The 14941-nt window shown below is 44.2% G+C and overlaps 1 long non-coding RNA gene across 1 annotated transcript; it reads left to right on the top strand.

Moving 5' to 3' along the window:
* The first annotated feature begins 7956 nt into the window (after window positions 1-7956).
* On the top strand, window positions 7957-14740 carry LOC119571784. Its single transcript, XR_005228646.1, has 3 exons — window positions 7957-8110; window positions 8869-9020; window positions 14699-14740. It is a non-coding gene; the product is annotated as an uncharacterized LOC119571784 (long non-coding RNA).
* The last annotated feature ends 201 nt before the right edge of the window (window positions 14741-14941 follow it).

Here is a 14941-nt window from a genome sequence, read left to right as displayed (position 1 = left end):
GGGGTGGAGTAGCGTTGTACTGATGTGCACATAGTCTGTGAGACAGGCAAGTAGGTCTTCTCCACAATCTGACCAATCTTTGTCATAGATTGGGCAATTTGCTGGCGAGATTGAAACTGTTCCGGTGCAAGTATTGAGGGTTGGATGGGGTTCTGCAAGGATGGGGTTACCATATGTCTGTTAGTTTTGTTAATGCTATAGCTTGGTTTTCGGATGTTACTGTGACAAGACGGGAGCCGTCGGGTCGGCTACGGAAAGAGACTTTACCTACTTGTTTTTGGAGACATTGTTGGAAGAGAAGGGTGTTGTCAGAGTAGGGAGCTGTGGGAGGGATCATGAAAAATCAGTCCCATTTGGCTGCGCTGAAGAGGGTATTCAAAATTGTTGCAGAGATAGGGGTAGTCGAAAGGCGGGGGCATGACGATGGAGTAGTGTTGAGGGAGGTAGTGTTATGGGGAGGTAGGCAATAAGGCTGTAAGGTATTAATAAGGGAGGATGGGGTGGTTGATGTTGGAGGTTGTGGGGGTAAAGGTGTTGAAGTTGAGCGTGCTGGGAGAGTGGAAATGTTCCTTAAGGGTTGATTGTTGGCTACTGTACTAGTAGGCATTGATGAGGGGGTAGTTATTGCAGTGTTTGGAGCCGTGGTTGAAGGAGAGCCTGGGGTCAGGGAATAGGGTGGGTTTACATCGTTGGGGCTATTTGATAAAGGGACAAGCCTCATTGCCCCTTATAATGGGGATAAGTTTTCATTACTGGCCATGGTCCCCTTGAAGGGTAAGGGCTAGATAACTAAATAAGGGGAATACCGTGCCCATGGCTCCCTCAGGCCATTCAGGACTGGCACAAAGTCAGCCTTTCATCCTTTCAGCATGGCTCTCACACCTTAGGAGGTGGATAGCAGAAGGCTTTGGTGAAGGGACAGAAACGAAAAGTGGGAAGGCAAATAAAGACCATGCAAAATTAGTTGAGTCGAGGGCTGAGTCCAAAGGTTGGGGAGTTCCCCATCATTGGGTCCCAGTCTCTGCCTCCTAAGCCTCCCCACGACAAAACCGGGCAAGGGATTGGGGGGGTCATCTATATATGGAAAATTATGTATGTATTCATAAGTAAAAACATATATACATAAATATATTCTCTCTCTATGTAAATATATATAAATGTATATACTAATATATATATATATATATATATATGTATATATATATATATAATATATATATATAATATTATATACATACATACATACATGTATATATATATATATATATATATATATATATATATATATATTATATATATAATATATATATAATATATATATATATATATATATATATATAGATATATATTGCTACGCCAGTGGGTCTTTGTCTCAGTGCGAAACATGTGTTAACATGAAGGGACTTGGGCAAACATGACGCAGCTGGCTGTGAGCGGAGGAGCAGAGGAACAAGCTGTGAGACGCGGTTGGGTGCTGCCCCTGTGAAGACCTCGTGTGTGCCTTGTGACCTGATATAACTTTGTTTTGCCCTGTTATAAGCGTATCGTGCAGGTGACATGTGGTTTCCCCCTGTAATGTGCCTATAGAAAAGTGTAGGGGTAAATAACTTGTGCAAATAAAGGAAAGACTGTCTTTTGTGTTTATTTGTGCCCGCCTCGCCACTTGGCGTTTCCCCCTTTTTGGTATTCGGGGACGCTGGGGTGCTCGGTGCCTCTTGGAACTGTTCAGTTTTCCCACGCCCCTGTGGATAACACGCGTCTGCCTAGCCTCCCTTTGTGTGGTGGCAGAAAGACGAGGCGATCGGCGTAAAAATTTGGTGTCAAAAGTGGGATTTGTGATATTTGATCAGTGAGAGCGCCGATTTATCATGTTCTTCAAAGATGGCGGCAGCCATGAGGGAAAAGAGGCTTGACTGAGGCAGGCACGAGTGAGGTGAAGCCGAGCCAGATGGACCTGATCATGCCATGCGGGCCGGATGAGGGAGGAAATGGCACAAAGGGCAGAAGAGCAGGCACAGAGGGCACACGAGCAGGCGCACCATCTGTCGAGATGCAGGCAAGGAAGGGCAGAGGAACAGTTCTGCCAACTTGTTGAGGTGCTACAGCGCAATCTCGCATCTGTGAAGATGGAAACTCTCGCAGTACACCGACACGGCCCGCAACAGCGTGAAGAGTGAACTGATGGAGGAGGTGTAGACTCTGAAGGGCGAGGTTCAGGGCTGAGGGAGGAAGTGAAGGAGAAAGGCGGCGTCACGAGGTAGTAACGTTGCAAGCAGAGAAGGCAGACGAGGTTTGGCAACAGATGCAGAGTGTCAGTTTTACTGGGTCTGCCTGGGTCTGTGGCAGGAAACCCCCGGGCCTCGCAGCGTCGTGTCGCAGCCAGTGGTCGCTGCAAAAGGGCTGGGGACCATCGGAACCGTCCCTTGGGTATAGGTGGCGGCAAACTCGGCCCCGGTAAACCCCGCCTCGTTGCCTCCCTCACCCCCTTCCTCCCCCCAGGTGTGTTAGTTCATGGCACGCGTTCTCCACCCTGCAGCCCCTCGGCTCCAGACATTCTGTGAGGCGTAAGCAGCTGAGTACGACGGGAAGGTGGCCGGGGAGGCATATGTTGCCCAATTTGAAATGCTGGCATCTGCCCAGGGCTGGAGCCGGGAAGAGAAGGCCCTGCAGCTGGTAACAGCGCTAAGGGGCCCGCGGTGGAAAGTGTTGGGGCATCTGCCGGCATCCCAACAGGCCTCTTACACAGCGTGGAAGAGGCTTTGAAACGCCGTTTCGGGCACCACCACCAGGCCGAGGTATATCGGGCCCACTTGAAGAAGACACTGGCGAGACACTGTCCCAGCTGGCGCAGGATGTGGAGGCGCTGGTAAGGAGATCGTACCCTGCAGCTGCGGAAGAGATGATCGTGGTCCGGGCCCCGTAAATTTCTTTGTTGACGCTTTACAGGACCAGCAGTGCAAATCTACATCAAGCAGGCACACCCTGAGGACCTGCAGGTGGCGCTGGCGAGGGCCTTGGATTTCGAGGCCTTCCTGAAGGCAACCAGTGGCCTAGGGCCAGCTGCTCAGCCCCGCCGTGACCTCCGGGGCCGGAAGGCTAAAGTGGAGAAAATAGCATTGAGGAAGGTGAGCCCGAGAACTTTCCAAGGCTTGTGCTGGGGCTGCGGTGAGGAGGGGCACAGACGTAGTCGGTGTCGGAGGGAGCGGAGAACAAGTCCTCTCAACCGGACGGATTCTGATGCCTTCCAGCAGTGCTGCAAGGACTGTGGCAGGAATGGTCACCATCCGAGTGCATGTCCTAAGGCTAAAAGGGAAGTGGTACAGGCGGAAATCTCGGACATGCTGGAGAAGGGGGCCGAAACCCAGCCGTCCTCGGTTCCCGGGCCCCGACTTGGGTAAGCTGCCGTCGAACCAGCACGATGCAGGGGGAGGGCTCAGTAGATGGAAAGCCATGCCGCCTGACAGTGGACACTGGGGCTGAGAAGACCCTAGTGCAGCCTGATATGTTGGCCACTATGCGACTTCCACAGAGACTGTGTGGTGTCACGGGGCATTGTGTGCAGCTCAAGGGGGCAGTGTAGGCTCGTATTGGCATGGGCAGCACGGTGCAGCGGCTGCCGGTGTATGTGGCCGATCTGGACGAGCACTGTTTGCTGGGCCTTGACTACCTGACGCAGAGTAAGGCGTGTGTCGACCTGGACGGAAGCTGGTGAGGGTGCACGGTGAAGATGTGCCCTGCCTTCCAGGGTTTGGGTGTGCAGAGGTTTGTTACGGCTAAGTGACTGCATCTTGCCCCAGGACAGAGTCTAGAATCTGGTGTCGACTATCAAGAGTGATGCGTGGAGTAGAGGGCCTCGTGGAGCCCATACAAAACCTGCAGCTGGCTGATGGGTTTGCGGTTGGGCGGAGCCTTTTTGGACCAGGGGAGGGGGTTTGTTACAGTGTTTGGTAGCCAACTTCTCCCATAAGGCCCAGAAGGTGCCAGCTGGTGCAAAGGTGGGCACTTGTGAGGAAGTGGAGCGGCCAGAAGAGTCGTCGGGGGGCGAGGAGTTGGTTTGGGTGTGGGGCCGTTGCCTGACTTCCTCGAGGACTTGGTGCACCGGCTGTGGCGTTACTATGGGCAGGAAGCTACTCCTGGGGCCATGGTGAAAAAGAAGATGAAGTTAGCCCCAGTAGCGGCGATGAGGACGTGGCAGACGCTGACGAGGTGAGGACGAGCATTGGACGGTGAGGGCGATGCCCGCAGATGTCAATGGTGACCATGAGCCAGGTCTTTGGGGAAAGGGGATACCCCTCTGGGTGCCACTGCCAATCTACCGCCCCCCACACCTCCTCCAGATAGACCCCAGCGAGAGCGAAGAAAGCCCCGCTGGATGAAAGATTTTTTTGTTTCTGAGAACTGATTTTATTTAAATTTTCTGTAGTTTGTTTCAGGGTTTTGATATGACAGAGCAGACTTGTCTTCTGCTTGATAGGGGGGGGTAGTGCTACGCCCGTGGGTCTTTTTCTCTGGCGAAACATGTGTCAACATGAAGGGACCCGGGCAAACATGACGCAGCTGGTGTGAGCGGAGGAGCAGAGGAAACAAGCCCTGAGACGCGGTTGGTGCTGCTCCTGTGAAGGGCCTTGTGTGTGCCTTGTGACCAATATAACTTTTTGTTGCCTGTTATAAGCTGTATTGTGCAGTGTGACATACTGGTTTCCCCCTGATTGTGCTATAGAAAAGTGTACGGGTAAATTTAAATTGTGCAAATAAAGGAAAGACGTCATCGTGTGTTTATTTAGTGCCCTGCCTCGCCACCTGACGTTTTCCCTCCTGGTGTTCTGGGACGCTGTGGTGCTCGGGGCCTCTTGGGGTTCAGTGTTTAGACCCTGTGGATAACATGCCGTTGCCTAGCCTGCCTTGTGTGGTGGCAGAGAGAGGAGGGGGGCGGCGTAACAATAAAATTTTATAATATATATATATATATATATAACATATATATATATATAATCTGTCTATGTATATATTTACAGACATACACACACACACATACACACACACACAAAATACATACATACATGTATTACATATTAATATTTTATATATATATATATATATATATATATATAATATAAAATATATATTATATTATATATATATATATTTTCACTTACAGACCAACATATTCAGCTAGTCTGTTGTGGCACAAATTTTCCTTTATTCTATGTGTGTTGATGCCAAACTGCTATGCCATCTATAGTTGAATTTAACATTACAGTAAAAACATTGTTCAGGGAGAGTTTCTAGACAGTATATGAACATTTTCTGCCCCTTTTGTAAACCTATATTTTGACTAAACTACCAAAACCTTTGCCAAGGTGCTGCATATCTCCTTAATCCATAGTTGAATTTCATTGCCATAAAGTTCTGCACCAAAGAATAGAACTGCTGTTTTCTGCTTCAAACATACATTTTTTTTAGGTTCTTCGGATACTGTTTTCATAATTACCTGTATGATTCTTTGATTATTGTTTTGTTAAACTTTTTTTTTTTTTATAAAATATGTGTATGTAGATAAACATATGGTATATAGTTATATATTAAGATACAGTTTTCAAGATGTTGTTAAGACATACATAGATAGGTATCTATGATATGTAATAATATATATATATATAATATATTTTAATGTATATAAATATTTTATATATAATATAATATATATATATATATATATATATATATATATATATATATATATATATATACATATACATATATATAAATACACACACATAATTATGAATATGTAGTATATTGATACAATACACATGGAGCATGTAAGCATGCATGTATATATGTATGTATGATGTGTATATGGATGTATGAATGTATATATATATATATATATATATATATATATATATAATATATATATATATAATATATAAAAACATAGAATATATAGTCATTATTAAGATATGCATATACAGTACACAGAGTTAAACATGTACATAACTGTATATTTACAGTATATACATATTCATATAAATAACAACTGCAGATAACCCACAGGCATATGCTTTGTGAAACAAAAAATCTAGATATTTATGACCTTTTTACCTTATTACAAGTGATTTCACTCACTCTCTGCACAGCTTTCCTTCCAGCGCTGAGTGAACACACGTGCCTTTCCTTGTGCAGTAATGCGGGTGCCCTAGGGAACCCTTGGTTTGGGCTTGTTTTTTACTGCTTCCTTGCAGGTTTCTTACACCTATAACAAGGATAATGAAAATTATGTTTTTAGTCTTTTTAATTTTAAAATATAATATAATACTAATTTATAATGTTAATATTAGCACCAATAAAATAATAAGAAAATTTTGCTCAATGATAAAGTAGAATAACTGCAAAGGGAACAATATAATGGATTAGTTCACTAAACCCAACTGCAACAAAACAGTAATGGTCATTATGTGTTAAACACAGATTGCTCTTAGTCAATTTGTAGGCCAAAGTGACCAAATTTCAATTTTCTTGAGTTTTGGGATTCTTTTCGTTTCTAGAGATCATATAACCATGTTTTTACTATTTAATAATTATTATAATGTATTAACGATATTGAACAAAAAGATTATTTGTAAGAATAAAAGATACAGTTTAAAGGGTGAAATAGGAAGGACCAGTAATTAACTTTTTGATGACTAAGATTTACTGAGCCATATATATGTAAAAACAACTCACTAGATGACCCATATATATGTGAAAACAACTCACGGGACCCGATTTCTGCGATGGTCATGCCCTAAAAAAAAAAAAATTTTGTTGAGGGCGAAAAGAAAGGTGAAAAGGGTTAGGGATATGTACTGCCAAAAGAAATTCAGTTTAAGGCTGGGCTCAGGGACTGATTCGCCATGAGTGCACAAAAGTCTTGGGGAATTTAGGGATTTCTTGCATCCCAAATTTTACTAGGAAATAAGGGTGAACTGCACATAAGTGAGTCATTCCATGGAGGGTGTACTTACATATCCAGGATGCTGGTTAGTCAGTCTGCAAAGAAAACAGTTTATTTCTATCTTAATAGAGCTATTAGAGACAAACATAGACCTGGGAAAAAGACAATCAAGCAAAAAAAGTGCTCATGCAGAAAAAGAGACCCAAAAAGGGGAAAAGAGAACTCTCATACTTTGTATAGGGGAACTCTTGTAAAGGGGAAACGATAACTCTTCATACACAGACGTGTGGTAGTGTGAGCCATTTGCCACAGTTTCAGGAGATTCACCAATTACATAACCTAATCCCCGAATTTAAGCCATGGTGGGCAGCGAAGTATGCAGATCAGGAGGGTTATAAGCTAAATTTTTCAATGGGCATGGCATGTGCACATGCATCATTCCTAGTGGCAACAGGTTAGCCTAGAAAAAAAACAAACAAATTTTGAATGATAATTATCAGAGGTATTCACATATTATATATATATATATAATAATATATAAAAATTTATATATATATATATATATATAATATTTATATATAATATATATATTATTTTCATATATACAATATATATATAAATTCAGTATATGCATAATTCAATATATATATATATATATATAATATATATATATATTTTATATATATATTATATATATATAATATATATATATAATATATATATATATATTATATGTGAAATAATCTGATAATTATCATTCAATATTTGTTGTTTTATTTCTAGGCTAACCTGTTGCCACTAGGAATGATGCAGTGCACATGCCATGCCCTGAAAATTTAGCTTTTTAACCCTCCTGATCTGCATACTTCGCTGCCCAACCATGGCTTAAATTCAGGGCATTAGGTTATGTAATTGGTGAATCTCCTGTAATGTGGCTAATAGGCTCCCACTACCACACGTCTGTGGTATGAAGAGTATGTTTCCCCTTTACAAGAGTTTCCCCTATACAAGAGTATGAAGAGTTCTCATTTCCCCTTTGTCTCTTTTTCTGCATGAGCACTTTTTTTGCTTGATTGTCATTTTCCCAAGGTCTATGTTTGTCTCTAATATGCTCTATTAAGATAGTAATAAACTGTTTTCTTTGCAGACTGACTAACACAGCATCCTGGATATGTAAGTAACATCCTCCATGGAAATGACTCACTTATGGTGCAGTTCACCCTTGTTTCCTAGTGAAATTGATGCAAGAAATCCCTAAATTCTTCCAAGACTTTTGTGCACTCATGGCGAATCAGTCCCTGAGCCCAGCCTTAAACTGAATTTCTTTTGGCAGTACATATCCCTAACCCTTTTCACCTTTTCTTTTCGGCCCTCAGACAAAATTTTTTTCATGACATGACCATCGCAGAACTCGGATCCAGTGAGTTGTTTTCACATATATATGGCTCATCTAGTGAGTTGTTTTTACATATATATGGCTCAGTAAGATCTTAGTCATCAAAGAGTTAATTACTGGTCCTTCCTATTTCACCCGTAAACTGTATCTTGATTCTTACAAATAATCTTTTTGTTTCAATATCGTTAATAGCATTATAATAATTATTAAGTAAGTAATAACATGGTTGATATGATCTCTAGAAACGAAAAAAGAATCCCAAAACTCAAGAAAATGAATTAGGTCACTTTGGCCTACCAATTGACTAAGAGCAAATCTGTGTTTAACACATAAATGACCATTACGTGTTTTGTTGCAGTTGGGTTTAGTGAAACTAATCCCATATATTGTTCCATTTGCAGTTATTCTTACTTTATCATTGAGCATATATTTTCTTATTATTTTATTGGTGCTAATATTAACATTATAATATTAGTATTATATTATATTAATATTAAAAAGACTAAAATCATAATTTTCATTATCCTTGTTATAGGTGTAAAGAAACCTGCAAGGAAGCAAGTAAAAAAACAAGCCAAGCCAAGGTTCCCTAGGGCACCTGCATTACTGCACAAGGAAAGGCACGTGTGTTCACTCAGCGCTGGAAGGAAAGCTGTGCAGAGAGTGAGTGAAGTCACTTGTAATAAGGTAAGAAGGTCATGAAATATCTAGATTTTTTGTTTCACAAAGCATATGCCTGTGGGTTAATCTGCAGTTGTGTATTTATATGAGTATGTATATACTGTAAATATACAGTTATGTACATGTTTAACTCTGTGTACTGTATATGCATATCTTAATATATGACTATATATTCTATGTTTATATATATATATATATATATATATATATATATATATATATATATATATATATATATATACATTCATACATCCATATACACATCATACATACATATATACATGCATGCTTACATGCTCCATGTGTATTGTATCAATATACTACATACTCATAATTATGTGTGTGTATTTATATATATATATATATATATATATATATATATATATATATATATATATATATATATATATACATATACATAGATACCTATCTATCTATGTCTTAACAACAATCTTGAATACTGTATCTTAATATATAACTATATACCATATGTTGATCTACATACACATATTTTATAAAAAAAAAAAAAAGTTTAACAAAGCAATAATCAAAGAATCATACAGGTAATTATGAAAACAGTATCCGAAGAACCTAAAAAAAAATGTATGTTTGAAGCAGAAAACAGCAGTTCTATTCTTTGGTGCAGAACTTTATGGCAATGAAATTCAACTATGGATTAAGGAGATATGCAGCACCTTGGCAAAGGTTTTGGTAGTTTAGTCAAAATATAGGTTTACAAAAAGGGGCAGAAAATGTTCATATACTGTCTAGAAACTCTCCCTGAACAATGTTTTTACTGTAATGTTCAATTCAACTATAGATGGCATAGCAGTTTGGCATCAACACACATAGAATAAAGGCAAATTTGTGCCACAACAGACTAGCTGAATATGTTGGTCTGTAAGTGTAAATATATATATATATATATATATATATATATATATATATATATATATATATATATATATATATGTATATACATGTATGTATGTATTTATGTGTGTGTGTGTATGTGTGTGTGTGTATGTCTGTGAATATATACATAGACAGATATATATATATATATATGTATATATATATATATATATATATATATATATTTGTTACGCCGCCCCCCTCCTCTCTCTGCCACCACACAAGGCAGGCTAGGCAGACGGCATGTTATCCACAGGGTCGTGAACACTGAACAGCCCCAAGAGGCACCGAGCACCACAGCGTCCCAGAACACCAGGAGGGAAAACGTCAGGTGGCGAGGCAGGGCACGAAATAAACACACGATGACAGTCTTTCCTTTATTTGCACAAGTTATTTACCCGTACACTTTTCTATAGGCACAATACAGGGGGAAACCAGTATGTCACACTGCACAATACAGCTTATAACAGGGCAACACAAAGTTATATTAGGTCACAAGGCACACACAAGGTCTTCACAGGAGCAGCACCCAACCGCGTCTCACGGCTTGTTCCTCTGCTCCTCCGCTCACAGCCAGCTGCGTCATGTTTGCCCAGGTCCCTTCATGTTGACACATGTTTCGCACAGAGACAAAGACCCACTGGCGTAGCACTATCCCCCCCTATCAAGCAGACGACCCGTCTGCTCTGTCATATCTAAACCTGAAACAAACTACAGAAAATTTAAATAAAATCAGTTCTCAGAAACACAAAAATCTTTTCATCCAGCGCGGCCTTTCTTCGCTCTCGCTGGGGTCTCTCTGGAGGAGGTGTGGGCGGCGGTAGATTGGCAGTGGCACCCAGAGGGGTATCTCCTGTCCCAAGACCTGGCTCATGGTCACCATTGACATCTGCTGCATCGCCCTCACCGTCCAAATGCTCGTCCTCACCTCGGTCAGCGTCTGCCACGTCCTCATCGCCGCTACTGGGGCTAACTTCATCTTCTTTTTCACCATGGCCCCAGGAGTAGCTTCCTGGCCCATAGTAACGCCACAGCCGGTGCACCAAGTCCTCGAGGAAGTCAGGCAACGGCCCCACACCAACCAACTCCTCGCTCCCCGACGACTCTTCTGGACGCTCCACTTCCTCACAAGTGCCCACCTTTGCACCAGCTGGCACCTTCTGGGCCTTATCGGAGAAGTTGGCTACCAACACTGTAACTAACCCTCCCTGGTCCAACAAGGCTCCGCCCAACCGCTACGCCATCAGCCAGCTGCAGGTTTTGTATGGGCTCCACGAGGCCCTCTACTCCACGCATCACTCTTGATAGTCGACACCAGATTCTAGACTCTGTCCTGGGGGCAAGATGCAGTCACTTAGCCGTAACTACCTCTGCACAGCCAACCTCTGGAAGCAAGGGCACATCTTCACCGTGCACCCTCACCAGCTTCCGTCCAAGGTCGACACACGCCTTACTCTGCGTCAGGTAGTCAAGGCCCAGCAAACAGTGCTCGTCCAGATCGGCCACATACACCGGCAGCCGCTGCACCGTGCTGCCCATGCCAATACGAGCCTACACTGCCCCCTTGAGCTGCACACAATGCCCCGTGACACCACACAGTCTCTGTGGAAGTCGCATAGTGGCCAACATATCAGGCTGCACTAGGGTCTTCTCAGCCCAGTGTCCACTGTCAGGCGGAAAGGCTTTCCATCTACTGAGCCCTCCCCCTGCATCGTGCTGGTTCGACGGCAGCTTACCCAAGTCGGGGCCCGGGAACGAGGACGGCTGGGTTTCGGCCCCCTTCTCCAGCATGTCCGAGATTTCCGCCTGTACCATTCCTTAGCCTTAGGACATGCACTCGGATGGTGACCATTCTGCCACAGTCCTTGCAGCACTGCTGGAAGGCATCAGAATCCGTCCGGTTGAGAGGACTTGTTCTCCGCTCCCTCCGACACCGACTACGTCTGTGCCCCTCCTCACCGCAGCCCCAGCACAAGCCTTGGAAAGTTCTCGGGCTCACCTTCCTCAATGCTATTTTCTCCACTTTAGCCTTCCGGCCCCGGAGGTCACGGCGGGGCTGAGCAGCGGCCTAGGCCACTGGTTGCCTTCAGGAAGGCCTCGAACTCCAAGGCCCTCGCAGCGCCACCTGCAGGTCCTCAGGTGTGCCTGCTTGATGTAGATTTGCAGCTGCTGGTCCTGTAAAGCGTCAACAAAGAAATCACGGGCCAGGACCACGATCATCTCTTCCGCAGCTGCAGGGTACGATCTCCTTACCAGCGCCTCCACATCCTGCGCCAGCTGGGACAGTGTCTCGCCAGTGTCTTCTTCAAGTGGGCCCGATATACCTCGGCCTGGTGGTGGTGCCCGAAACGGCGTTTCAAAGCCTCTTCCACGCTGGTGTAAGAGGCCTGTTGGGATGCCGGCAGATGCCCCAACACTTCCACCGCGGGGCCCCTTAGCGCTGTTACCAGCTGCAGGGCCTTCTCTTCCTGGCTCCAGCCCTGGGCAGATGCCAGCATTTCAAATTGGGCAACATATGCCTCCCAGGCCACCTTCCCGTCGTACTCAGCTGGCTTACGCCTCACAGAATGTCTGGAGGCCGAGGGGCTGCAGGGTGGAGAACGCGTGCCATGAACTAACACACCTGGGGGGGAGGAAGGGGGTGAGGGAGGCAACGAGGCGGGTTGACCGGGTCCGAGTTTGCCGCCACCTATACCCAAGGGAGCGGTTCCGATGGGTCCCCAGCCTTCTGCAGCGACCATGGCTGCGACACGACGCTGCGAGGCCCGGGGGTTTCCTGCCACAGACCCAGGCAGACCCCAGTAAATCTGACACTCTGGCATCTGTTGCCAGAACCTCGTCTGCCTTCTCTGCTTGCAACGTTACTACCTCGTGACGCCGCCTTTCCTCCTTCCCTTCCTCCCTCAGGCCTGAACCTCGCCCTTCAGAGTCTGCACCTCCTCCATCAGTTCACTCTTCACGCTGTTGCAGGCCTTGTCGGTGTACTGCAGAGTTTCCATCTTCACAGATGCGAGATTGCTCTGTAGCACCTCAACAAGTTGGCAGAACTGTTCCTCTGCCTTCCTTGCCTGCATCTCGACGAGATGGTGCGCCTGCTCGTGTGCCCTCTGTGCTGCTCTTCTGCCCTTTGTGCCATTTCCTCCCTCATACCGGCCAGCATGGCAGTGATCAGGTCCATCTGGCTCGGCTTCACCTCACTCGTGCCTGCCTCAGTCATAGCCTCTTCTCCCTCATGGCTGCCGCCATCTTTGAAGAACATGATAAATCGGCGCTCTCACTGATCAAATATCACAAATCCCACTTCTGACACCAATTGTTACGCCGATCGCCTCGTCTTTCTGCCACCAACACAAGGCAGGCTAGGCAGACGGCGTGTTATCCACAGGGTCGTGAACACTGAACAGTTCCAAGAGGCACCGAGCACCACAGCGTCCCAGAATACAACAAGGGGAAACGCCAAGTGGCGAGGCAGGGCACGAAATAAACACAAAATGACAGTCTTTCCTTTATTTGCACAAGTTATTTACCCGTACACTTTTCTATAGGCACATTACAGGGGGAAACCAGCATGTCACACTGCACGATACAGCTTATAACAGGGCAACACAAAGTTATATCAGGTCACAAGGCACACACGAGGTCTTCACAGGAGCAGCACCCAACCGCGTCTCACAGCTTGTTCCTCTGCTCCTCCGCTCACAGCCAGCTGCGTCATGTTTGCCCAAGTCCCTTCATGTTAACACATGTTTCGCACTGAGACAAAGACCCACTGGCGTAGCCAATATATATCTATATATATATATATATATATATATATTATATAGTATATATATATATATATATATAATATATATATTTTTATAAATATATATATATATATATATATAGTATATATATTTATACATAAATATGTATATATATATACATACATATTAGTATATAATTTATATATATTTACATAGAGAGAGAATATATTTATGTATATATGTTTTTACTTATGAATACATACATAATTTTCCATATATAGATGACCCCCCCAATCCCTTGCCCGGTTTTGTCGTGGGGAGGCTTAGGAGGCAGAGACTGGGACCCAATGATGGGGAACTCCCCAACCTTTGGACTCAGCCCTCGACTCAACTAATTTTGCATGGTCTTTATTTGCCTTCCCACTTTTCGTTTCTGTCCCTTCACCAAAGCCTTCTGCTATCCACCTCCTAAGGTGTGAGACCCAGGCTGAAAGGATGAAAGGCTGACTTTGTGAAAATCCTGAATGGCCTGAGGGAGCCATGGGCACGGTATTCCCCTTATTTAGTTATCTAGCCCTTACCCTTCAAGGGGACCATGGCCAGTAATGAAAACTTATCCCCATTATAAGGGGCAATGAGGCTTGCCCCTTTATCAAATAGCCCCAACGATGTAAACCACACCCATTCCCTGACCCAGGCTCTCCTTCAACCACGGCCCAAACACTGCAATAACTACCCCCCATCAATGCCTACTAGTACAGTAGCAACAATCAACCTTAAGGAAACATTTCCACTCTCCCAGCACGCTCAACTTCAAACCTTTACCCCCACAACCTCAACATCAACCACCCCATCCTCCTTATTAATACCTTACAGCCTTATTGCCTACCCCCATAACACTACTCCTCAACACTACTCCATCGTCATGCCCCCGCCTTTCGACTACCCCTATCTCTGCAACAATTTTGAATACCCTCTTCAGCGCAGCCAAATGGGACTGATTTTTCATGATCCCTCCCACAGCTCCCTACTCTGACAACACCCTTCTCTTCCAACAATGTCTCCAAAAACAAGTAGGTAAAGTCTCTTTCCGTAGCCGACCCGACGGCTCCCGTCTTGTCACAGTAACATCCGAAAACCAAGCTATAGCATTAACAAAACTAACAGACATATGGTAACCCCATCCTTGCAGAACCCCATCCAACCCTCAATACTTGCACCGGAACAGTTTCAATCTCGCCAGCAAATTGCCCAATCTATGACAAA

This window comes from Penaeus monodon, unplaced genomic scaffold, assembly GCF_015228065.2.
Source record: "Penaeus monodon isolate SGIC_2016 unplaced genomic scaffold, NSTDA_Pmon_1 PmonScaffold_7982, whole genome shotgun sequence".
Classification (NCBI taxonomy): domain Eukaryota; kingdom Metazoa; phylum Arthropoda; class Malacostraca; order Decapoda; family Penaeidae; genus Penaeus; species Penaeus monodon.
This window is presented reverse-complemented; position numbering and strand designations above follow the sequence as displayed.